The sequence below is a fragment of the Camarhynchus parvulus genome, chromosome 1, assembly GCF_901933205.1.
Source record: "Camarhynchus parvulus chromosome 1, STF_HiC, whole genome shotgun sequence".
NCBI classification, from domain to species: Eukaryota; Metazoa; Chordata; class Aves; order Passeriformes; family Thraupidae; genus Camarhynchus; species Camarhynchus parvulus.
The window spans coordinates 1,717,347-1,744,173 of NC_044571.1; positions in this window are offsets into that span (position 1 = coordinate 1,717,347).

The following is a 26,827-nucleotide window of genomic DNA, read 5'->3' on the forward strand; positions in this document are numbered from 1 at the left end:
CTGCCAGGAGGGGACAGCCAGTGGGGCTGGGATCTGCTCCCAGGAACAGGGACAGGAGGAGAGGCTGGGCCAGGGGAGGTTTATATTGGATATTATCAAAAATTTCTCCTTGAAAAGGGAGCTCAGGCCTTGGAAAGAGCTGCCCAGGGAGCTTTGCAGTGCCCATCCCTGCAGGTGTGCCCTGGAGGTGGCACTGAGTGCTCTGGGCTGGGGACAAGGTGCCCATGGGGCACAGCTGGCACTGCATGGGCTGGCAGGGCTGTGCCAGCCTTAATCCTGGGATTCCAGAAAATTCCAAAACTCTCGTGAGTATCCTTGTCAAGCCTCACTCTCTGCACGGTTCTTTGGAGAAGGAATGGAAATTCACAGTGGAAATGGAGATCCTGGAGGCAATGTCTGATATTGGGGCTGACAGACTTTTCCTTGATAATATTCCAGGTTTCTGCTGCTCATAAGTCACTCCCAACACCCAATTTTCCAGTTCTAAATAGGGAACAGCAGCATCTTTCCATCTCAGTCTAAATGCCCTGCTGACGTTGAGAGAGAAATCCAGCTCTGGGAGAAAAGTTGGATCGTGGAATTTTGCAGCCATGGAGATAAATCCAACTGGACCTATGGCAAGGAGCTCATGATTGAGCAGGTGGAATTTGGGAGAATCCATGGACGAATCTCACTCTTCTGGGGTGACAAGTGGTAATGGGAGATTGTTGAATCCCTGGAAGGGGAATCCCAGAGAAATGAGAGCTCTGGGAGCACTTGGAGAAACGCCTGGATGGGTTCTGCACCTGGAACAAGGCTGGATGTGGGACAGATGAGGAAGGAGAGCAGCAGTGGAAAGGGATGGTGGGATTCTGGTGGATGGCAAGGAATGTCAGCCAGGAATGGTGCCTGGGAGCTGGGAGAGCCAACCCTGTCCTGGGGAGCTCCAGGCACAGAATTCCCCGCTTTTCAGAGCATCCAACCCAACCCTGCCCCACCTCACTTTAAACCCATTCCCACTGTCCTGTCACACTCTGTCCCTATAAAAATCCCTCTCCCTCCTGTTCCCAAACCCCTGGAAGGGCTCTAAGGTCTCCCCAGAGCCTTCTCACACCCAGCATAAACATTTACCTTTTTATCTGCTTTTTAAAGTATTTCTGGTCATTTGTGTGCTGCCTGAAAGGGAGAGTTTGGGGAAAAGCTGCTGATTTAGTGGGGAACAAGTGAAATATTGAGAAATGTTGGTCGTTCCTTTATTAACAGTGCAAATCCCCTGATGAAGCCAAAAACTATCAGTAGATTTTGAGATATTTGCGATTGATAATTGATAAATCCGGTCGCTGATTAATGTAGTTTTCATCCTTAAATAACCAAGGCTGCAAACCAAAACAAAGCAGAACAGAACAAACCTAAATAAAACAAAATGAAATAAAACAAAAGCCCCTCTAAACCCAACCCACCCCCCTCAGCTTAATTAGAGCCACATTCCCCCAGTTGGAAGCTGAGCATTTTTGAAATGGGGCCACAGCTCCTTCCAATTATGCAGAGCAATTAGAGAAGCTCATCAAGACATCCTGAGGTCTCATTAGGGAGAGTGTTGGTTGCTGCAGACATCTTCAGAGATTTCAGCAGTGTCTGGGGCTCATCTCCCCCTCCCAGCCACATTCCCACTCTTTGGGAAGAGTTAGACCGTGACTCCCTTCTCTTTAAACACTGCTTGATGCTCTCCATTTATATTAAATATTCTTCATTTATGTTGGGTGATTTAAAAATAAAAAAAAATCTGATTTTCTTCATGCTGTCAGAGGTTTGAAATAAAAAAAAAAACTCCACTGAATTTAGCTGGTTTTTAGCTTTCATAATTCAGCTTTCTCAGGGAGATAAATACAATTTCCAAGGCAGAATTGTTGGGTGTTTCCTTGTGGGAAAACAGTTAACAGCCTGTGCCTGAATGGTGAGAAATAGAAATTTATAAATATAAATGTGGATGAAGAAAAAGCTGAAATAAATAAAAATGTTATTTTCTTACAGCTTTCATGGGAGATTTCGAACTGGATCCTCCTGCTTGTGGAAAACGGTGCTGGGGATCAAAGATAAAATAACAAACTTTGCTTAAGAAGTTGTCTTTTATGGATAAAAATTCGCTGTATTTCCCTTTATTTGTGTTGGTCCATCCATGCCCTGCTGTTGTTTGGGCTCTGGTTGTGGTTTTCTTTTTTCTTTTTTGCTGCTGCTCGTTGTCATGGAAAATGTTCCCCAAAGCCAAACAGCCAAGAGATGACAGCAGAGCTTTTCCTGGATATTTTGGTTCGTTTTGGAATGCTGCGCTGAAGTTTAGGGAGAAAATTTATGGGAGAGGCCAAATAAATAATTTCAGGGAGAGCTGCTTTTTAACTCGAGGAGGCAGAGGGATGGAGGAGTCATTCCAGAGGGCAAACAGGACATTCCAGCTGGCATCAGTGGCATTCCTCAGGAGCTCCACCTTGCCTGGTCCCCAGGGATGAGGTTTCTGCCTCTCAGGGTGGTGCAAGAAAATCAAGTTCAGAAATGTCACCATTGTCCCTTCAATCCACTCCCTCGGGGACCCAGGGTGCTCTCAGCTGGTTGTTCCCAAACTTGGATTTAGGAAATATCTGTGGCATGAATATTTAGGGGTTTTGGGAAAGTCACAAGCCCAGATTTGCCTTCAGAGATTCACAGGGTGGTTTGGGTTGGGAGGGACATTAAAGCTCATCCAGTGCCACCCCTGCCATGGCAGGGACACCTCCCACTGTCCCAGGCTGCCCCAATGTCCAACCTGGCCTTGGGCACTGCCAGGCTGGCATGGCAAAGAACAGCCACAGAAAACCAGGAATGAAATCTGAATTTTCAGTCAGACCTTTTGAATAAAACTCAGAAGCACTCACAGGATCCCTGTGTTTTCTTGGCAGAGCAATCTGAGTGGAGAGGGAACTTTGTTAATGCAGAACAATTAACAAAACCTGATTCTCAAAGAAACCCTGACAAGCTGGGCTTGATGAGGGAGCTCAGCAAAGCTGGGTTTGGGCTGCAGCTGGACAATAAAGAGCAGAAATTCAGGGCATCTTTCAGCTGGAAATGAGGATTGCAAGGAGGGGAAGCCAAGGATCACACCTGGATCAGCCTGGTCTGGTGGAAGGGCTGTGTTTAATGGCGTGGCAAGAGTCCTGTAAGTGTGATAAATGGGAATATTTGCATGGAATCGTGGAGTGGTTTGGGTTGGGAGGGACCTCAGGGGTCACCTTGTTCCACACAGGGACACCTCCCACTGTGCCAGGCTGCTCCAGCCCCAGTGTCCAGCCTGGCCTCGGGCACTGCCAGGGATCCAGGGATGGAATTCCATCCCAGCCCGGCCCACCCTGCCAGGGAACAATTCCTCGTTGCCAAGATCCCACCCAGCCCTGCCCTCTGGCACTGGCAGCCATTCCCTGTGTGCTGTCCCTGCATCCCCTGGAAATTGTCTCTCTCCAGCTTTCCTGGGACTCCTGCAGGCCCTGCAAGGCCACCCTGAGCTCAGGCCAAAGCTTCTCCTGTGCAGGTGAACAATGCCAGCTGTGCCAGCCTTTCCTGCCAGCAGAGCTGCTCCATCCCTCTGCTCATCTCCTGAAGATCCTGGGATTCCCTCAAGGGGATGGATGTTTCTCCCTGCAGGTTCTTTCCTGGTCCCAAGAAGGGAAAGATGTTCCCATATTTCTCTGAGGTGCTCCTGCATTTCCAGTGCTGAGCCAAGAACCTTTGGATGTCACCCCAGAGAGATCTGGATGCATAAATTGAAAGAGAGGATAACAAATAAGAGGGAAATCTTAAAATAAGATAATAAAATAATAAAAATAAATAGAAGAAGAAGAAGAAGGAGAAGAAGTAGAACGAGGAAATGCTCAACCTGGAAGATGCCTCTTCGTTTGTCCCCTCATCCTCATTAATTTATGTCACAAAAATGTCCTTCCTAATGAGAACAAAGAAAGCTAACATCAAAAATCACTGTAGAGATTTCTGGGATTTTAAAGATATCAGGCTTGGGGAGGAGGGCAGCAAACCTTTTGGGAATGTGGAGCAAGAGAATTCTTTCATGAAAAGGAAATATTTTTGATGTGAATCATCTCTTTAGCTGAGACAAACCAGAGGGATTTTTTTTTCCCCAGACTTTGAAAACTGTCCTCAGTTCTGGGTATTGATTCTGATCTGGGGAATTTTTTCTGTTCCTTCTCTCATCATGAGACAGGAGTGAATTACAATTGATTTCACCATGGATTAATTATATTTGAGCTGGATTAATCACCAATGAAAGTATGACTGCTTTGATCATTTACTCTAGCACCAAGCTCAGCCTAAGTATGAGGAAAAAATGGGTTTATTGTTTTGGTTTATTATTGTATATCATTAATATATATAATATATAATATGTAATATGTAAAATGTAATATGTAATATATAACATATAATATGTAATATATAATATATAATATATAATATATGATATATGATATATGATATATGATATATTATATATTATATATTATATATTATATATTATATATTATATATTACATATAATACATAATATATAATATATAATATATTGTATGTAATATATAATATATAATATGTAGTATATTATCTATATTATCTATATAATATTATAATAATATTATCTATATATTATTATAAAATTGGTTTAATATTTTATATAATCCACCATCTTTTTCATCAGTTTGTGCCATCCATTCCCGCCTCTGCCTCTGCAGTTCCCAAAAATAGCAGTGGATTTGTCTTTTAGGTGCGTGAGAGTTTGGAGAAATTATTAACTACTAATTTTAAATGGAATTGGGTGGCTCAGATCCCCTTTTCCAGAGTGCCAGGACAGCATTTTGGATATGGAAAGCAAGCCTGGCTTTACTGAGCCCTCCTGGCTGAGCTAGGGTGAGCCCATTAATCTGCAGCTCCCATGGACTGAGCAGTTGGAAGCCCCAGGATCCTCTCCAGCTGATTTCCTCCTTTTGAAAAGGAGATTTTGCAGTTAAAAAGCACCACCCCACACCAGAACACATCAATCTTGGTGGATTTTTTCCCAGCCTAGGCTCAGCTTTAATGATAGTCTGCCCTCAGCTATGTCAAGATCAATTAATCTCGAGTCTAACTCTTAGACAGTCACACTAGAATGGGTTTGAGCGCAGCAAAAATGAAATTAGCTCATGCACATAATCCCAAATGCCTTTGATGCAGTATCTGTGTATTTAAGACCAGTTTTGTTTTAGTCTGAGATCCCAAAGCTCAGCCCTGGATGGGGTTGGATGGGGCTGGAAAAGTTTGGTTTTTTTTTTTTTATCCAGAAAAATTCTGCTCCTCAGCTCAGCTTTCTGTGTGTTCTGTATTTAAGACCAGTTTTATTTTAGTTTGAGATCCCAAAGCCCATCCCTGGATGGGACTGGAGCTGGGGTTTTATTTTACCCAGAAGAAATGCTGCTCCTCAGGTCACTTTTTATTTCAATTCCCTCACATAATTCAATTCATTAATTCAATAAATCAATAATATATTCAATAAAGCATATATATATATATATGTGTGTGTGTGTGTGTGTATTCAATAAATTAATAATTCAATTAATTCAATAAATCCCTTTCCAGCCCAGAAGTGAGAGCTGTCTCTCTGTCCCATCCCAGGCAGTTTTGTTTGCCCCACAGAAGCTTTTGAAAGGGTTCCACCTCCCCAATGAAACCCTAGAGCAATGTAAACATTTTCCCTGCTGCCAGAACCAGAGAGGAAAAGTGAAATTCTCACCTTTCTTTGCTTTTTCCTGCTGTTCCCTGTCAAAATATTCCGTGTTAACATCTGTCACACTCTTTATTTGGGTTTTTTCTGCTGGGGAGAACCACTGGGATTTTTTATTGTTGTTATCCTCAGGGTTTGGGGTTATTTATTACAAGTACATTTATAATAATTAGGGAAATCACAGAATTATCAAGGCTGGAGGAGTTTTTGAGCATCATCCAGTCCCACCATCACCAAAATCCCCAAACCACCTCCCTGGGCAGCTCATTCCAAGGCCTGGCCACTCCTGCAGGGAATTTTTTTTCCCCAATATCCAATCTGAACCTCCCCTGGTGTAACTTGAAGCTTTTTCTTCTGGAGTGGAGTTTATTTCTGCTGGGTGAGTAAAACCTGGATTTGCTCCCGTGAATTCAGCTCCTTGGGTTTGTCCAGCTTGGAAAAGAAAAATTGCAAATTTCCCTCAGATTCTGTTTTTCATCCCTGTGGATTCCTGCTCTCCCATGGCAGTCAGGGATGATCTATTGGCACTGAAGCTGTGTTCCCCCCAGAATTCCCCAATTTTCTTCAATTTGGGGGTTTCCCAATGGAAAATGTAACTCTTTACTGGTTCAGAGTTGCCCATTTTGGTGAAGTGGAGCTACAAGTGCCCCCTAAATTTGCCAGATTAAAGGTACAATAATCAGAGCCAGGGCCTTGCACAACATCCCTCCCTCTGAGAGGTGTTTATTTCCTAAAAATAGAAAAATTACTTCAGGAAAAACATTTCCTGGCCGGATAAGGTTCTCATTTCCAGCATTCCACACGCTGCTTGCACACGTCAGGGGAGAACTTTCATCCCTGAAGAAGAAGGATGACCCTGTGGTTTTGGTGCCTTAGCGGCTGCCTGGAACCGAGGCTGGGCAGAGTTACAGAATAAAGCAGGGATTTATTAAAAAGGCCTCTAAAGGATCCACCTTGGGCAGAACAAGAGCCCAGCTGGGGCTGCACCCAAGATGGACCAAAATGGACCCAAGATGGACTCAAGATGGATCCAAAATGGACCCAAGATGGATCAAAATGGACACAAGATGGACCCAAGATGAACCAAAATGGACCCAAAATGGACCCAAGATGAACCAAAATGGACCCCAAATGGACCCAAAATGGGCCCAAGATGAACCAAAATGGACCCAAAATGGACTCAAGATGGACCCAAGATGAACAAAAATGGACTCAAGATGAACCCAAGATGGATCCAAAATGGACCCAAAATGGACCCAAAATGGACCCAAGATGGACCCAAAATGGACCCCAAATGGACTCAAAATGGACCCAAGATGGACCAAAATGGACCCAAAATGGACCCAGAATGGACCCAAGATGAACCAAAATGGACCCAAGACGAACCAAAATGGACACAAGATGGACCCAAAATCGACCCAAGATGAACAAAAATGGACTCAAAATGGAGCCAAGATGGACTCAAAATGGACCCAAGATGGACCCAAGATAGACCAAAATGGACTCAAAATGGACCAAAATGGACTCAAGATGAAGCAAAATGGACCCAAGATGGACCCAAGATGAACCAAAATGGACTCAAAATGGACCCAAAATGGACTCAAGATGGACCCAAAGTTGACCCAAGATGAACCAATATGGACCCAAGATGGACCCAAGATGGATCCAAAATGGACCCAAAATGGACTCAAGATGAACCAAAATGGACCCAAGATGGACCCAAAATGGACTAGAGATGGACCCAAAATGGACTCAAGATGGATCCAAAATGGACCCAAGATGGACCCAAGACTCAAAATGGACCAAAATGGACCCAAGATGGACTCAAGATGGATCCAAAATGGACCCAAGATGAACCAAAATGGGCCCAAGATGGACCCAAAATGAACCAAAATGGACCCAAATGGACCCAAAATGGACCCAAAATGGACCAAGATGGACCCAAAATGGACCCAAGATGAACCAAAATGGACCCAAGATGGATCCAAGATGGACCCAAGATGGACCCAAAATGGACCCATAACGGACTTGGGGTCACAAGTTTTCTCACATTTATAGGTTTTGGTCCATTTCCATCTTGGGTTTAATTGTCCAATTCCAGCTCCAGGTTATGCAGTCCCATCCTCTGAGATTGCTCTCCTCAATTCCCCGCTGTTTGTACTTTTTGGGCCTGGAAAAGGATTGTTTTGTGTGACTGAACTGTGAGGAGAACTTGCTAACAGTTCCCATGAAGTTCAGAGTCACACACTGATGCAGCACAGAATCTGGGAAATATGAAAACTAAAACTTAAGGCATCAGTTTCACCTAGGGGATGGAGAATCATGAACGATCCATGACTCTGGTGAAATGCCACCACCTCAGCTCCATGGAAGAGGTGCTGGGCCTCCTCCTCCTCCTTCTTCTTCCCTGAATTTTGGCTGGGAATGTTTCCCTGCTCATCTTTCCCTGGGAGAGGGGAGCTTTTGGCCACCACAGCTCCAGGAATGCTGTGAGAGGTTCCTCGATCTGCTGCCCTCAGAGATGAGATTTTGTTTAATCCATGAAAAACCCATTTCCAGCCCCATCCAGGGATGAGCTTTGGGATCTCAGAGTGAGATCCCAATATTTTCCATCTCTGGAAAATGTTCCCAATATTCAAACACCATCTTTCCCAACTGAAAAACCCCAATACAAAAGAAATTTCAGGTGCCAATAAATACATCAATTCTGTTTATTTCTTTATACAAAAGGAATTTCAGACACCAGTAAAAGTCAACCCTACTTGAAGATTTAGGAATAAAATCCTCACTGACTTCAAGCTCGTGTAGCTTCCAAACAAAGAATAGCAGGAAAAATTCCACAACACAAATAATTCCAAATTAAGAAAATGTCAGGGTTTTGATGTAATTAGTGGCAAAGAATTTTTTGTCTTTTTTCCTTGAGGAAATCATGAGGAATTTGTGCATGGAAAGACCTTGGCAGGGGCTGCCCAGGGAGCTTTGCAGTGCCCATCCCTGCAGGTGTGCCCTGGAGGTGGCACTGAGTGCTCTGGGCTGGGGACAAGGTGCCCATGGGGCACAGCTGGCACTCCATGGGCTGGCAGGGCTTTTCCAACCAAAATCCTGGGATTCTACTCAAGAGGAGTCAAGAGAAACATCACTGAGTTAGGAGGGTGCTGAAACTTTCATATTTTGATGCTTTCTTTAATTTCTTTTTTTCTTTCCCAAACCAATCCCAAACCAGTCCCAAACCAATCCCAAACCAAACCCAAACCAATCCCAATCCAATCCCAAACCAATTTCAATCCAGCCCCAAACCAATCCCAAACCAGCCCCAAACCAATCCCAAACCAAACCCAAACCAATCCCAAACCAAACCCAAACCAAATCCGCAAAACCATTCCCAAACCAATCCCAAACCAAACCCAAACCAAACCCAAACCAATCCAAATCCATACCCAAACCAGTCCCAAACCAATCCCAATCCAGTCCCAATCCAATCCCAATCCAATCCCACTCCAGTCCCAAACCAGTCCCAATCCAATCCAATCCCAATCCAATCCCAAACCTGTCCCAAACCAATCCCAATCCAGTCCCAAACCAATCCCAAACCAATCCCAATCCAGTCCCAAACCAATCCCAAACCTGTCCCAAACCAATCCCAATCCAGTCCCAAACCAATCCCAAACCAATCCCAAACCAATCCCAATCCAATCCCAAACCAATCCCAAACCAGTCCCAAACCAAACCCAAACCAATCCTAATCCAGTCCCAACCCAATCCCAAACCAATCCCAAACCTGTCCCAAACCAGTCCCAATCCAATCCCAAACCAATCCCAAACCAAACCCAAACCAATCCCAATCCAATCCCAAACCAATCCCAAACCAATCCCAAACCTGTCCCAGTCCAATCCCAAACCAATCCTAAAGGCAGGAAGTGTTCAGGCCAGACATTTCCCACAATTTGGAGCCAGCTAGGCTCAGGGACTTTGACCCTTTCCACTGGGATTTCACTGGGATTTCCTCCCTGAGGAGCTCCTTCCCCCTTTGCTCAGCAACGCAAAGACACCAAATACATGCAAAAATTCACATCTTTTAGGTACAAAGTGGCTTGTTGGAGTTGCTCCCTGAATTGCTCGGGTACAGAGAGGTGCAAAGGCTCCTTTTGGGAACCTGGCACAGTTTTACCTCAGGGAGATGAGGTAACACAAATGATTTCCCTGGATGTTTTGGGGAGAACCCTGGACTGGGAAAGTGTTCAAGGCCCCATCCCCATCATCCACGGGGAACAGGGGGTTTGGGAGGCAAAACCCCAGGAAAGGAAAGGAAGGGGTGTGAGGGGGAAGTGAGCAGCAAATCCGCTCCTCCAGCCCCACCATCCAGGCAGAAACCAGATCCCAGGCTCGGAGCCACGGGGCCACACAGACACCGAGTCCAAATTTCATGTACTTCCCTTAAATGATGATGTAATTCCAAACTTCTCCGCAGTTCAGGAAAATTAATGACTCAGCGTCTTGTTTCAGCTCCCTCCAGCTGTGCTTTCAGCTTTGGTCAGCATCAAACAGGGATTTTTTTGGGGGCTGGCAGGGGGGGATCAGGGATCTGGCTGTTGTTCCCATCAAATCCGTGTCACAAATCCATCCAAGCTCTGTTTTGGGAACAGCACACGTGGCTTTGGTATCGAGTAACAGCCTGGAGGAGAGAGGGAAATAGCACAGGAAAAAGGGAAATGAAAGCAGGCAGAGGGAAAAAAAAAATCCCACATAAAAATAGGGAAAATGTGAGTGAAATGGAGATTATGATTCAGTTTTCTAACCACAGCTTCAAGGTCCTGATTTGTGAACAGGATGTGACTTCATGCTCTTGTGGGCACCAGGAACCAAAATGGGTGAGAGAATCCTTCTGGAGCTTCAGGTCTAATTCTGTTTGGGAAAGAAAAATCCCCAAATCCTTTCCACTGGTAGATTTGGAATCCCAGTTCTCAGGAGAATCTGTCTCAGCTCCTGCCCTGCTCTACCACTTCTGGCAGCCTTCAGAGCCAGAGGGAAGCTGATCCTTCACAAGAAGGAAGGAATTGCTCCTTTAGGAATTGTCGATTATTTATCTTCTTTTTCTGCCTCTGTCAGGGTCAGGATTGAAAGCGCTTGAGATGGTATTTCATGTTCAGGCTCAAATATTTATTATTTCTTATCTATATTACAGTCTTACAAGGCTTGAGTTCTACAGCATTCTAAAAAGCTACAAAATGGCTAACTGTCTTTCTCTACGAGGCCTTTGAAGGATAAACTGTCCAATTAACAAATGACACCTCAATTATTTTCCCTTTTAACCCAGTAACCAATCACACAAAGTTGGCAATGGGGACTTTTTTACCCAATGACACAAAACCACCCAAACCCATGGAGAAGGAGGTGAAGGAGGAGAAGACAAAGGAGAAGAAGGAGAAGGAGAAACCTCCATCTTGCTTTCTCTCTATTCCTGTATTCTAAACCCTTCAACTCTGAGTTTCCCACCCTGTGATATCACACACTTCTATTCAAACTCCACACCTTTAATCTCAGTTTTATTCTTGAATTTTGGAAGCTTCTCCAGGGCCTCAGGTCAGTGCAGTGTTCTCCTGGGGGTCAGTGCCTGGCAGCACAGAAAGTCTGGAATTCTCAGCAGCCAGGGTTCCAGCAAGGAATGATGAAAGAACAAATGGTGGCAGCTGGAAACCTTCCTGCCTGGCAGCTGATGTGTCACAGTGTGACACTGACACTGCAGCCCTGGGTGACATGAGGACTTCAGCTCTTGGAGCCTCAGCTGGCAGGAATTGCTCCCTCAGCCTCTGCTGCAGAGTTTAAGGTGCTGTCAGAGAGCTGAACCCCACGTGGCCTCACCTTTGCAGCCCAAATTTTGGCTGAGAAGGCCCCTGGCGCCTGGCTGGGATCAGGAACAGTGTGGCCTGCAGGAGCAGGGCAGGTATTGTCCCTGTGCTGGGCCCTGGGCTTGGTTTTGGGGCCCTCACCTCAAAACGACTTTGAGGGGTTGGAGAGTGTCCAAATGGCAGTGGAGATGGGGAAGGGGCTGGAAAACAAATCCTGGGGGGAGCAGCAGAACTGGGGGGGCTCAGCCTGGAGCAAAGGAGGCTCAGGGGGGACCTCAGTGCTCTGCACAGCTCCTGACAGGAGGGGCAGGGAAAGGAGGAGAGGAAATGGCCTCAAATGGCACCAGGGCAGGCTCAGGTTGGAGATTGGCACAGAAAATTTCCCTGGCAGAGTGGTCAGGCCTTGGGCTGAGCTGCCCAGGGAGGTTTGGAGTCCCTGGAATTGTCCCAGAGCAGTCTGGATGTGGCCTTGGGGACAGGGCTTGGGGTGATGCTGGTGGGGCTGGGGTGGCACTGGGTGATCCTGGGGGCTCTTCCCACCCACCCTGATGATTCCAAGATCCTGTGATCCTGTGATTCTGCCCACTGAGATTTGCAGGTGCTGCTTTGAGGCCTTCAGCCCTTCCTTTCAGCCCAGGAGCAAAGCAGTGAAGGTTTGGGAATGTGATGGTGCTGCCGTGGACTGAGGGCAGATTTCCTCCTGTCCAGCTGGGGAAGCCTTGAGAAAGCTGCCCCAGAGCAGAGGCTGGGCAGAGCTAAAGAATAAAGCAGGGATTTATTCAAAGCATCTCCTCCATGGATGCACCTTGGGCAGCACCAGAGCCCAGCCAGGGCTGCACCCAAGATGAACCAAAATGGCCCCAAAATGCACGGCCGGGCACGGGGTCTGTCCCTGGGATCAGTTCTGCTCCATTTGCACCTTGCAGTTCATTGTCCCATTCCAGCTTTAGCCCAGGCAGTCCCACCCTGCTTGTTTTTCTCTCTGCAGCCCACGGTGTTTGTGCTCCTGGGCTGAGATTTGGGTCATTTGTCCTTGGTGCCCAGCTGGAGCAGGAATTGTTTTGTCTCCCTGCTCTGTGCACAGAGCTCAGCATCCCATAATATGAAGCCCAGATCCACACACTAAAACAGCACAGAACCTGAAAATAGAAAATTTAAAATTTAAGGCATCAAAACCTTCCGCAGGCCAAAGGTGCTCAGGAATGGTGATCCCAAGGTGTGGGAAGATGCTCTGCCTGGAGTTGGGATAAAACAACTCCAGCACCCCAAATTTGCAAAGCTGTCAGTGAATTGCTGCTTTTGGGCTTGGAAGCCAACCCCGAGCTGAAACCAGCCTGACTCATCCATCCCAAAGTTCAACTTCCCGATAGAAACTGGAACAAGGGAGGATTTGCCAGGCAGAGCACCTGATAAATGACCCAGCAAGGGAAAGTACTGATAACTTATCTAAAGCTGCCGAGCTGACACAGCTGGGACAGCTGGCTGACACTCCATCCCGTAAAAACCCAATCCCACTTTGCAACTGGAGGGTTTCCCATCATAATTTTTGTTTGGGAGTGTGTGGAGATTCCTCCCTGGAGTGGGGACACGCTTTGAGGTCACTCCTTGAGGCTGAGTGAGATTTACCCCATTTCCTTGCTCTGGGTGAGTAACATCAAACTCTACTTCTTTCCTAATTTTAATATAATTGCTTTAAAATAGTGAACTCTACCTGCACTGTACTGTGTGGTAAATAACTCTCATTACGGTATTTTATTATAAAAAAAATATTTAAATATAGATTATATATATATAAAATAAATATTTATGTAATGTATATATAACTATAAATTATTATATCTAAATTATAAATGATATATAAATATTATATAGTATAGTATAAATATATATAATATATAAAAATATATAGTATCGTATCAATTATATATAAATATAATTTATAATATATATGATAATATATAGAATAGAATAGAATAGAATAGAATAGAATAGAATAGAATAGAATAGAATAGAATAGAATAGAAATACATATAAAAATATTTTTGTATATAAGTATATATATATAAAAGATATATAAATATCAATCCTTACATCTTTTATCCTATGAAAAGCTGCATTAATTATATTATTTACAGCTCTATAAGGTGTTGAAGATTGCATGCAAGACATAAGGTTTTAGACCCAACTCCTGCAGACTCTGCTGTGTTTTTCAGGGCATTCATTCCCTTTTGTGGGGTATCTTAGGAAATCCTGGGATCTGAGCTGAGCTTTGGAATGTGAGGAACAAGGATGGGATGGGAGGAGGCACTCGGGATCCCAGACCTGACACGGGGAGCTTGGATTATTTCTTAGTCCTGTGTGAGGTGTCCTCGTCCTCTTCAGCCTTCCCAGGGTCACATTTCTGCCCCGTGGGATGATTCCAGCAATTCCCTCACTTTTTACCCCTGAAAACCACCCTGAATGGTCACTCCACACCTTTTTAAGGTCTCAGAGGGTGTTTTGCATTTTCTTTTCTCACCTCCCCAAATGTGGACAGCCCATGACGAATATCAACCCTGGGACAAGCGAGATTTGGAGCAGATCCCATTGTCCTCCACACCCAAATCTCCCAATTTTTTTTTTTCTTATCCCACCCAACCCTTGCCCACGGTGCTTTTTCCTCCCTCCACTCCTTCTTCTCCCCCAGCTGGAGCCCACGAGACATTTCCAACATTAGCAATGGTTCAGTGCATAATGGTTTTCAAAGCCTCGCTGTATCTCCTCTAAATGAGAAAAATAAATATCTGGGGAGCTCTTGCACATGTCAACAGTGAAGCAATTTGTGTAGGCAGCTCTGGAAACAGTGACAGAGTGAGGAGCTGTGCATAGCTTGGTAATAATATCATCACTGTCTAGACAACTCCACAATTAACAGCCAGACAGACCCAGGCCTTCTTTAAGGAGCCTCCAACAATAAAAAATATTCCTCCACAGGGAAGAAAGCCACAGCTCTCTCTCCCTGCTACCTTGCACAGGCACAGTGGAATTAATTCTGTTTAAAGTCTTTCTAAGAGGAGCTGCTTTTCTCAAGTGTTTGCAAAAATTGCCTTTGGTGAGGATCTTCCTGTTAAAACATCTGGTTTAATATTCTCTGAAATGGTCATTCTGGGCTGCTTCTCCTCTCTTTGTGCACTTCACAAAATGTTATTTTTAAAGGTGCATCAATATTGGGGAAAACCCTGGATGAATAAAGGGTTTCTGCACAAAACTTCCAGGGAGATTCAAAATCCCAAATTTTGACTCTTCAGTAATTCATAGGCCCAAGGCTGCTCTCGCTTCCTGATTTTTGTCTGATCCCAAACCACAGCCATATTCCACAGGGATAATCCCGGGGCAAAGGGAGAGTGTTGCCCTCAGATTTTACTCTTTAATATAAAACAACTTTATTCTTGATTCTGTGTCCTGCAGATTTTCTCCTGGAAGGCTGCAGGCGGGAATGACAGTAGATCCTTCTTATCCAAAAAACTGACTACAGAAGGAGGGAAACAATGCTCCAAATTCCCAGTTTTCCAATGGAAGTCAAGGCTTATCTCTTCTGTCATGCTAAGGGTCACATCCAGGGAGTGACACTGGAATGACATGGTTTTTAAGGTCCCTTCCAAGCCGACACATTCCATGAATTTCAGCCTTTTGTAGGAGCCAGTTCTGGCTTCAGGCACCACGAGGGTTCAGGAATGGGCACCGTGGAAAACTCGTGCCTTGGAAAGGAAAAAACCCCAAATCCTTTCCAGTGAGGACATTTCCCATTTGGAGCAGCACCTCCGGGGCAGGGATGGGAAGTGATGTCAGCTCAGGAATGTTTTCCCTCAGTGCTCCAAGGCAAACAGGGCTTGGGGAGCTCTCCCGTCCCACATCAGCTGAGTTTTGTGAGCAAACACATCCCCAGGTGCCCGTTCCTCCCTGGGAGGTTGCAGGATGATTGTGGGGTTGGCTTTTCCTCCTTCCCTGCCCCGAGGAGCAGCCCCAGAGCTGTGAGTGCTGGCACCATGACTCAGCTGCTGCTCTGAGTTCAGCTGGAGGCTCCTGGGCTGCTTTTCCACTGAGGAATATGATGAGCAACACCCCAAAGATGTGGGAAGGTCATCAGAACGTGACAGGGGAGTAGAATAAAGACATTTTTGCCCATGCTTCCCACACTGACATGAAAGAGGAGCAGGGTGACGTGGTTCTGAACCAGGAGTTGGCTCTGCAGAATTTGGAAGGAGGAGAAACCAAATCCCAATTAAAAAAAAAATAAAAAATCAGTAGAATTCTTTGTTCCTAGCACGGGCAACATCCCCAAGGAAGACAGGGCTGGAAAAATGTGTCTTTTCCTTGGACATCTGCAACATCCATGGGAATGTTCCACCCCTGAAATCAGGAGGGTCAAGAGTTGAGCTGAGCATGTCAAAGTTTGCTCACGAGCAGGACCAAACCCATGGCAGAGAAACCCCCACCCCGAGTTCTGGGGATGGCAGGAAGGTTTTGTGGAAAGGCCTCTCCACACCCAGAGCTAAGGAAAGAAACGCAGGTCAATGCTCCAAAGGCTGGGGAGGGGATGGGGCTCAGCAGCACTGGCTCTGCTCCAGCCTGGAGCCAAGTTTAGATGTGGACAACTGAACGTGGTGCAATAAAAACCTGCTCATTCCCAGTGCCACTGGCTTCACAGGATCTTGGAATCACCAGGGTGGGAAGGGACCCCCAGGGTCACCCAGTGCCACCCCAGCCCCACCAGCATCAGCCCAATCCCTGTCCCCAAGGCCACATCCAGACTGCTCTGGGACAATTCCAGGGACTCCAAACCTCCCTGGGCAGCTCAGCCCAAGGCCTGACCACTCTGAGAGGGACAAAAATGTCCCAGAGCTCTACAGAAACCTGAACAGAGACTCTCAGATGTTCCCATCTCACAGAGATCCAGGGGACAGCCAGGAAAAGATCCACCAAAGGAATTTGGGTGACGATTTTTTGTTCAGTTTCACAGGAAGTGTTTTAAAAAACCTGAGCCTGCCCTGGTGCCATTTGAGGCCATTTCCTCTCCTCCTTTCCCTGCCCCTCCTGTCAGGAGCTGTGCAGAGCACTGATTAAAATTAAAATTAAATTATTATTAAAATTTAGGTTTTAATATTTGCACCACTTCTGACAACCCTGATTTCCCTGTTCCTCATTTAACTCAGCAATGTCAGCCTGCAAATTGCAAGGCAGGAATTGCACAGGGATCAGCTCCTGTCCTATTAAAAATCTCCCTTTCCTGCTGGATTTGGATGGTGGTGGCTCCAATTCTTCTCCCCATGCGTGAGCAGGTTCCTTCCTGGATGATCTTCAACAAATCAGTTCAGGATTCACTCTGGAAATAAATCTGTGGGACATTTGACCATTCCTGTGCTCAGTGTTTAGGATATGAAGCAATTCCTGGCCAAGCATCAGGAAGAATCAGGCGACCTGAGCTCCTGATTATCCCAAGGAACTCCATGCGAAGCTCCCTCATGGAGCAGAGTAACCCTTTACCTCAAGAAGTGCAAAAAATCCCTAGAACTCCATTTTCCCTGGTGTCCCTGAGCTGTTCCATGGGGTGTGGGCTGAACCAGAGAGAACTCCAGGCCCAGCTGATCTCATCCCAGGTTTTACAGAGCGTGGCAGTGGGAGCAGGAGGCAGTGGGATGCTCTGTGTGTCTGGGGCAGCAGGTGAGCCCGTCCTGCTGTGCCAGAGCTGCCTTTGGATGCTGCAGCAGGCCTGGAATGCTTTCCCTGACGTCTTGGCCACTGATCTGAAATCTCTTCTGAGGGAAATGCCGGAGTCTGGAAAATTATTGTGCTGCTGCACAGACATCCTTGGGAAATCAGAACATCCCCACGGAGGACATGAGTTCATCCCTGCCCTCAGGCTTTTCCCCCTGGAACATTTGGGGAACGCTTTGGACAATGCAGGAGACCAAAAGGAGACAGAGAACTCCACCACTTCCCAAAATTGTGGCCCTTCTCCAGTCCAGCTATTGGCCTGGAGAAAAGAAAAGGCAGGAGATGCTGAGTTTGAAGCCTTTTCCCCTGGAGCAGCCAGTTTTTGGGGAATGCTTGAATTCCTCAGTGTCTGCTCCTCTGGGACACCAGGTTGGGAGAAGGGAGGGGATCAGTGAAGCAACTCCCAGACCGAATTTCCAAACAATCCAAGCGCAAAGACATCCTTGAAAAGCTCCTCTTTAAAGAGTTTTTTGAAACTTGTCCATGGAAGCAAAGGCTGGAAAACTCTTTACCAAATCAAAACCCCTCGTGTGCCTTTAAGAAGGGGTTTCCTATCAAATCCAGGCTGCTGAAGGCAGCAGATTCCAGCAAAACTCCTTTCACCAATGGATACAATTCATTCTATTTGAAAAAAATAAAAAAGAGCAATCCTGGCTGTCCTGGCTGTGTAGGTGGGTGAGAAAATGTGAACAGCTGCTCTGGCTGCAGGAGCAGCCTGCCAAAAATCCCTGTGCTGTGAACAACTGCGCTAAATTGGGTTCCCTGCTCTGGATTACTCAGTAGCCAGGCTCTGTCCCTGCTCTCACCCCGAACACAAGCCCCTCTCCATCAAAGGCAGATGATTCCAGGGGCTGTCATCAGGCACCTGGGAACGGCAGCGCTTCCCGCAAAATCCACTTCTGACAGATGAGGAGGAAACAACTCATTTTTGGCAAGCGAGGAGGGAACAAATCTGGCACGAGGGACGCTCCTGGGGACAGCTGAGCCTCGGGGAACTGGCCCTGGTGTCCAGCAAGGAGGGGCAGGGATGACACATTGCATGCTCCTGAGAGGTTGGGATGGCACCACATCCAGGGGGATGCAGAGCGCCCCTCACGCTCCTTGTGTCCCTCTGTGATGGATCAGCCACATCCAAATGGGATGGAGAATGTCCAGGGCAGGGAGCAGAGCTGGGAAGGGGCTGGAAAACTCCAGAGGAAGCTGGGAAGGGGCTGAGCCTGGAGAAAAGGAGGCTCAGGGGGGACCTCGGTGCTCTGCACAGCTCCTGACAGGAGGGGCAGGGAAAGGAGGAGAGGAAATGGCCTCAAATGGCACCAGAGGGAGGTTCAGGTTGGAGATTTGAAAATAAAATTTCCCTGGCAGAGTGGTCAGGCCTTGGGCTGAGCTGCCCAGGGAGGTTTGGAGTCCCTGGGATTGTCCCAGAGCAGTCTGGATGTGGCCTTGGGGACAGGGATTGGGGTGATGCTGCTGGGGCTGGGGTGGCACTGGGTGATCCTGGGGGCTCTTCCCCCCCGATGATTCCAAGATCCTGTGATCCTGTGATTCTGCCCACTCAGATTTGCAGGTGCTGCTTTGAGGCCTCCAACCCTTCCTTTCAGCCCAGGGAGCAGAGCAGTGAAGGTTTGGGAATGTGATGGTGCTGCCGTGGACTGAGGGCAGATTTCCTCCTGTCCAGCTGGGGAAGCCTTGAGAAAGCTGCCCCAGAGCAGAGGCTGGACAGAGCTAAAGAATAAAGCAGGGATTTATTCAAAGCATCTCCTCCATGGATGCACCTTGGGCAGCACCAGAGCCCAGCCAGGGCTGCACCCAAGATGAACCAAAATGGCCCCAAAATGCACGACCTGTTGCTGGTGGAGGTGGACACTTGTCCCTTATCCCATGAAAAGGTGGGAGTCACTGTCCCTGTCATTACCCAGAGCATTTCCCCTTCTCTGCTGCCCAGTGAGCCCAGTTTGAAACCAGGATTTCAACCAGAGCCACCAGCAACCCCCCTGCAGCACAGACAGCCTGGAATGGGGGTGTCTGTGACAGAAAATCCTCACAGAACCAGGGAATCACCACAGCTGGAAGAGCCTTCAGCATCACCCAGTCCCACCATCATCATCATCATCACCCCAAACACGTCCCCAGCTCTGGCACCACCCTCAGCAATCCCTGAAGGCACTGCTGGACTCCCTGTGAGCCACAGCTTTCCCCATTTTTGAGAAAAAATCCCCCCCAAGCAATCAATGTTTTTATGACCCACATCTTTACCCCGTTGTTTTCTTTTATCCTGCGCTTTTCTGGATGAAATCCTTGGCTCTCAATTAACTGGAGATTTAACGAGGAGGCCAAGTGGGGATGGTGAGGCGCAACACCAGCACCAGGAATGTGCAGGGCTGGTGGCTTAGTGAAGAGCCTTTAATTAAGATGAGGCTGTGACGGTTGTCACAAGGGTTCTTGGGTGAAGGAAGAGACGAGATCCTTGACTCTATTATCAGAAGGCTTGATTTATTATTTTATGATGTATATATACTACATTATACTGTACTACAAAGAAAAAGCAGGAGAGCTTTTCAGAAGCTGCTGCTAAGCTACAAATAGGAAAAAAAAAGAATGATAACAAACTCTGCTCTCCCGGACTGTGTCCGAGCAAGCTTAGTTCTGGATTGGCCATTATATCTAAACATCCAAGCTGGGCCAATCCAGACAGACCTGTTGCATTCCACAGCAGCAGATAACCTGTTGTTTACATCTTGTTGCTGAACTTCTCAGCTTGAGCAGGAAAAATCCTGAGAGAGGATTTTTCATAAAAGAAATGTCTGTGACATGAGGCTATTCCACCCTCCCCTCCCTCCCCTCTGTGAGGAAATGATGGATGCTCCATCCTGATGTGTGATTAGGATCACATCAGCTGCCTGTGAAGCAGCAGGGAAATCGTGCCTTTGATGTGTCAGGTACCTAATGAAGATGAAGTTCTGGGAGCAGATCTTGCTTTGCTCAGCCTTTCCTACAAAATCCCAACAAAACCTCTGGGCTTTAAACTCCTTCAGAGGAGCAGGAGCTGCTCTCAGTGTCCATCCTTTCCAACCTGAATGATGATTTTCTCCCCAGAGCTTTGGTCTGCGCACCTCCAAAGGCTTTTGGTTTTAGTAACTCATCGCCATGTCAAGATCCTGTGAGAAAGTCATGTTCCCATTATCCATACAAAATGGATTAGATGGGGGATGAAAAGGGCTTGAAAAGGTAAAGCCAGATCTAAGTTCAGTTTCCTAAATGTCAGCACGAGGCAGCTTCTGGCTTCTGTCACGACGCTGAAGAAAAATGAGTTGTTACTCCCATGGTTCAATTTGTTAAAAGTATTTATTGTCCACAAGACAGGAGTTGTCTTGCTTGGTCTTGAAGTGATCCTTAGCCCCAGAGGAAAGAGGAATTAAAGGAATGAAGAATTAAAAGGAAATGCATCTTTTTTATTAGTCAAAAATTTGTTGGAAAAAATGCATCTCTGGGCAGTTTCATTGCTTGTGCAGGATAAGAAATATTGAGGAATGAAGGAAGGGATTAGAAAGCTAAAAAAAAGAAAAAAATGAGGGGAAAATTTAAAGAAAAATCTGATTTTTACTCCAGCACAAAAAATCCTCCATTGAAAATGTGCTTGCACCTCAGCAAGCCTTTTATGGGATCTTGGATGCTTGGGGATGTTTGTGTAATTGCTTCTTGTAAATGAGCTTCTCCTCTGCAACACTTTACAGGAAAGCACTTTCCTTCGCCATCTGTTATCCAGTTGTTTTAACTGGCTTTCCAGTTATTTGGAGCAGTCATTTACAAGAACCTTTTTAACCTCCAGCAAATGAAATCATTGAAGCCTCACTGGACTCCCCGTGCCTAAAAACCGAGGGGCTGAGGGTTAAAATTCCTGAGAGAGGAGCAGGAATGTGGAAATCAGTGGTGGGCAACCTAAAATTGCTGATTTTTTTTTTTTTTTTAAAGTTCTGAGTGAATTTGTTTATTTGGAGAAAATAGTTTGGGGGATCTGGGGATGATTTTTCATCTCCAGGTCACTTTTGGGATCTGTGCCATTATCAGCCAGGGGTTGCTCAATGGAAATGAACTTTGGGACTGAAAAGGGCTTTGTCAAACACAGAAATTGTGGAATTATGGGATGGTTTGGGCTGGGAGGGACCTCAAGGAACATTCAGAGCCACGCCTGCCATGAGCAGGGACACCTCCCACTGTCCCAGGCTGCTCCAATCTGCCTTGGACACTTCCATGGCAGCCACAGCTTTGCTGTTCCAGCCCCTCCCAACCCTCCCAGGGAATATTTCCTTCTCAATATCCCATCTACCCCTGCCCTCTTTCAGTTTAAAACCATTCTCACTCTTCACCCATAAAAAAAAGTCATTTTTCTTTCTTTTAGAACCCCCTTTAAGTGCAGCTCCTGGGATCCTTCCCTTCTCCAGGTGAACTCTCCCAGCTCTCCCAGCCTGGCAGATATTCCCAGCCTTTCCACAAGGACAATTCAGTGAAAGTTCAGTTCCTGGAGTTTGGGAGGGGAAAGGTTCAGGTGTCCCTCACCTGCCGGGGTCACCTGCAGGCTTTTCCCACGGAAAATGTCTTTGGGATCACACAGGGACCTCAGCACTTCAACTTCTGGGAGATAAAAATCATTTCAAGAGGATAAGAAAAGTTTGGGAATGAAGGAAGGGATTAGAAAGCTTAAAAAATGAGGGTTGTAAGAGAATTATTTTTCTCCACCCCCTTTTCCTGTTCTCTCCACAACACAAAACTCAGCTCCTCCTCCTTTTCCCTCGTGTTGGGGACGTTTGTGACACGAAGCTCCTCGCAGGTGGCAGCTCTGGCTGTGGCACCAAACATGCACCAAGCTCCTCCTGAGGTGCCAAAAATGGAATCTGGCATCAGATTCCATCACACCTTTCTCCCACAGCTTTCTGTGTGTGACTTCCAGGAGTGCTGAACTGTGCAGTCTGGACTTCTTTTTGTTAAGGTCGGGATTAAATGTGTGAGAGGGTATTTCTTGTTGGGACTCAGATGTTTATCAGTTCTTATCTCTGTCACAGTCTCACAAACCCTGAGTTCTGCAGCACTTCACTCCAACAAACTAAAACTGGAGCCCTGTCTCTCTCTGCAAGGCCTTTGAAGGATAAACTGTCCAATTAAGAAATGACACCTCAATTATTTTCACTTTTAACCCAATAACCAACCACCCGTGCCCGCAATGGGGACTTTTTTATCCAATGACACAAAACCACCCAAACCCATGGAGAAGAAGGAGAAGGAGAAGGAGAAGGAGAAGGAGAAGGAGAAGGAGAAGGAGAAGGAGAAGGAGAAGGAGAAGGAGAAGGAGAAGGAGAAGGAGAAGGAGAAGGAGAAGGAGAAGGAGAAGGAGAAGGAGAAGGAGAAGGAGAAGGAGAAGGAGAAGGTGAAGGTGAAGAAGAAGGAGCAGCCTCCACCCTAAAACCTCCATCTTGCTTTCTCTCTATTCCTGTATTCTAAACCCTTAAACTCTGAGTTTCCCACCCTGTGATATCACACACTTCTATTCAAACTCCACACCTTTAATCTCAGTTTTATTCTTGAATTCTGGAAGCTTCTCCATGGCCTCAGGTCAGTGCAGTGTTCTCTGGGGGTCAGTGCCTGGCAGCACAGAAAGTCTGGAATTCTCAGCAGCCAGGGTTCCAACACCTCCCATGCAGAACCACCACAGAGGGGGAGCAGAGGGAGCCAAGCTTCTCCTGCCTCGCTGGAAGTGCAGTGGCACAGGGAAGTGGGAATGTTCATATGGTTGGATTTCTGCTGGAGAAACCCAGTGAGAAGGAAAAAAAGAGAGGGAAAAAAAAAAAAAAAACCCAGAGAGGGAAAAAAAGGCCAGTGGGAAGGAGAGACAGAATTCCAGTGGAATTACGGATGGCAAGGGGAAAAGTCAACATGAGGGCAGTGCTAGAAAAGAGGGAGAGCAAAAAGGAAAAAGGGATTTAATAAGGAATTAAATATAGTGCCAGTCCCAGTCCTGGGAGGGGGGCCTGGGTCAGTAATTCATGGAGCAGGGTTCCTTCCAGCTGGGAAAACAGATTCCTTCCTTTTTAAATGGAGGAACAGCTTCAAAATCATGGATGGGAGTTACAGGCCAAAACCAAAATGTTCCCAAAGTCCAAATTGTCCCTTGGGATGTGGGGGGGCTCAACCTCCGGGACCTCCAGGGTGGTGCTGTGGGAGCTCTCCATGGCTGGCAGCCCCCAGCACTTCCCTGGAAAACACAGAATCCAGGTGGGAAGAGCCCCCCAGGATCACCCAGTGCCACCCCAGCCCCACCAGCATCACCCCAATCCCTGTCCCCAAGGCCACATCCAGACTGCTCTGGGACAATTCCAGGGACTCCAAACCTCCCTGGGCAGCTCAGCCCAAGGCCTGACCACTCTGCCAGGGAAATTTTCTGTGCCAATCTCCAACCTGAGCCTGCCCTGGTGCCATTTGAGGCCATTTCCTCTCCTCCTTTCCCTGCCCCTCCTGTCAGGAGCTGTGCAGAGCACTGAGGTCCCCCCTGAGCCTCCTTTTCTCTCCCAAACCACCCCAAATCCCTCAGCTGCTCCTCCCAGGATTTGTTTTCCAGCCCCTGGACAATCCCAGCCGTCCTCAGGAAAATGAGACATCTCCCCAGGTGTGTTTCACTTCAGCCAGAGAGAGTATAAAAACAAAATAAAATAAATCCAGGTTGTAGATGCTCTGAGTTTTCAGAGTATTTATAAAGATAAGACAAATTTTCAATGTAAAAGAAATATTAGGGTTTTTCATTATTAATTTTATTAATTTTACCCCCCCCAAAAAAAAAACTTTTATCAGATTATTTTGAGCATTTCCATCAATGACAAAACGCATGAGGAAAGTGGAGTGTCCCAGTGCCATCCCTGGGATGTCCCTACAGTGTCCCCAGAGGATGGCACCCCCCATTTCCACAGCAAATCCAGCACTTTTCAGGGAACCTGCAAACACCTGGAGTCAATGGGAGGCCGATTATTGATGTCAGTGCTGCAGGAGTTTCACTCAGGAGCTCTGCCAGACACTGGGAAACATTTCCTAATTGCATTTTCTCGTTAAACACAACCAAATTTCCTCTGCCTGTGTCCCTGGATCCTTCAGGATCCCCTTCCCTCCTTCCCGTGGCGCTGAGTCAGCATTTCCAGGGGCTTTTTTGGAGGCGTTCTGGAGATTATTTTCCTGTGGAAATCCATAATTTGGGAGGAACAAATGGTTCTGATTCCAGCTGGAGCCTGCGCTTGATTCTGATGGAAACAGAGCAGATTTTGGCTCAAAACTCCCAGAACTTGGCAAGCAGGAAATTTTCCAGAGCCATTCCGGCTCTCCCAGGAGAGGATGGGATGCTGGGTGTTGATTCCTGTAGAAGCAGGTTGGAATAAAACTGGATATTATGGAAAACAAGAGATCACTGTAATCATGCAAATTCAAATTCAAATTCCTTCAACAAGGGGGGAAAATCAGAGCAGCAATGGATAGAACTGAGGAAAAAAAGCATCAAAAATCCAGAAGGGATAAAATTATAAAGAAGAGGGAGAAGTTCAGGAGAGGAACCCAATCCCATAGGAGCAGGCTGGAATAAAAGAGGATATTATGGAAAACAAGAGATCCCTGTAACCCTTTGAATTCAAATTCAAACTCCTTCAACAAAGGGGGAAAATCAGAGCAGCAAATGGAAAGAATTGAGGAAAAAAGCCTCAAAAATCAAGAAGGGTAAAAATGTGAAGATGGAGAAGTTCAGGAGAGGAACCCAATCCCAAAGGAGCAGGCTGGAATGAAACAGGATATTATGGAAAACAAGAGATCCCTGTCATCCTGAAAATTCAATCCTTCAAATTCAAATTCCTCAATGAGGGGGAAAATCAGAGCAGCAATGGAAAGAACTGAGGGATAAAAGCATCAAAAATCCAGAAGGGATAAAATTATAAAGAAGAGGGAGAAGTTCAGGAGAGGAACCCAATCCCATAGGAGCAGGCTGGAATAAAAGAGGATATTATGGAAAACAAGAGATCCCTGTAACCCTTTGAATTCAAATTCAAACTCCTTCAACAAAGGGGGAAAATCAGAGCAGCAAATGGAAAGAATTGAGGAAAAAAAGCCTCAAAAATCAAGAAGGGTAAAAATGTGAAGATGGAGAAGTTCAGGAGAGGAACCCAATCCCAAAGGAGCAGGCTGGAATGAAACAGGATATTATGGAAAGCAAGAGATCCCTGTCATCCTGAAAATTCAATCCTTCAAATTCAAATTCTGTCAAAGAAGGGGAAAAAAATCAGAGCAGCAAATGGAAAGAACTGAGGAGAAAAATACTCAAAAATCCAGAAGGGATAAAATTATGAAGAAGAGGGAGAAGTTCAGGAGAGGAACCCAATCCCATAGGAGCAGGCTGGAATAAAACAGGATATTATGGAAAACAAGAGATCCCTGTAATCCTGCAAATTCAAATTCAAATTCCTTCAACAAGGGGGAAAAATCAGAGCAGCAAATGAAAGAACTGAGGAGAAAAAAGCATCAAAAATCCAGAAGGGATAAAAATATGAAGAAGAGGGAGGAGTTCAGGAGGGGAACCCAATCCCATAGGAGCAGACTGGAGTAAAAGAGGATATTATGGAAAACAAGAGATCCCTGTAATCCTTCAAATTCAAATTCAAATTCCTTAATGGGGGGGTGGGAATCAGAGCAGCAAATGAAAGAACTGAGAAGAAAAAGCATCAGAAATCCAGAAGGGATAAAATTATGGAGAAGAGGGAGGAGTTCAGGAGAAGAACCCAATCCAGGATTTCTAAAGGAAAAGAAAGAGGACAGAGGTGAGAATGCCCAGGGCAGGGGGTTGGAACTGGGTGATCCTTAAGGTCCTTTCCAACCCCTGCCATTTTGGGATTTCTAAGAATAAAAATTTTTTTCCATCCTTCTGTGAGAAGAAAAATAGAAGAGGAAAGGACTCTGGAAATTTCTCATTTCTTCACAGGTGTCCAGACCTCTGTGCTTTACTTGAACATCCCAACAGGAAATAAATAATGAGAAAGTGATTTTATTGAAATAAAAATTGTTCTTGGATTGGTTTTACCTTGAGACCAAAACCATCAAACAAACACCTTCCACTTATTTCCTATTTTGTGTTGTTGGCTTTTGTTCATCCTTCTGTTGAGTGCAAGCTCCTCAGAGAAGTCCCTGGTGGTTTTTCCGTGCCCACAGCAGATCCTGGTGAGGTTGAAGGTTGGATGACACGAGCTGGTGCCCGGCTCTGGTTCCTTTTCTCACGGGCATTAATGGGAAGTTGTGATTTAAGGCTGAGCCTTTCAAACTCCCCGGGGTTTTCTCATGAATTTCACAGCCTGGTGGCCCTGTGAGGACTTCCACAGCACTTTCTTCTCTGTAATGCCCTCATGAGACAAAAATAAAGCTGTAAGTTCCTTAATTTGACTTGAAAAGC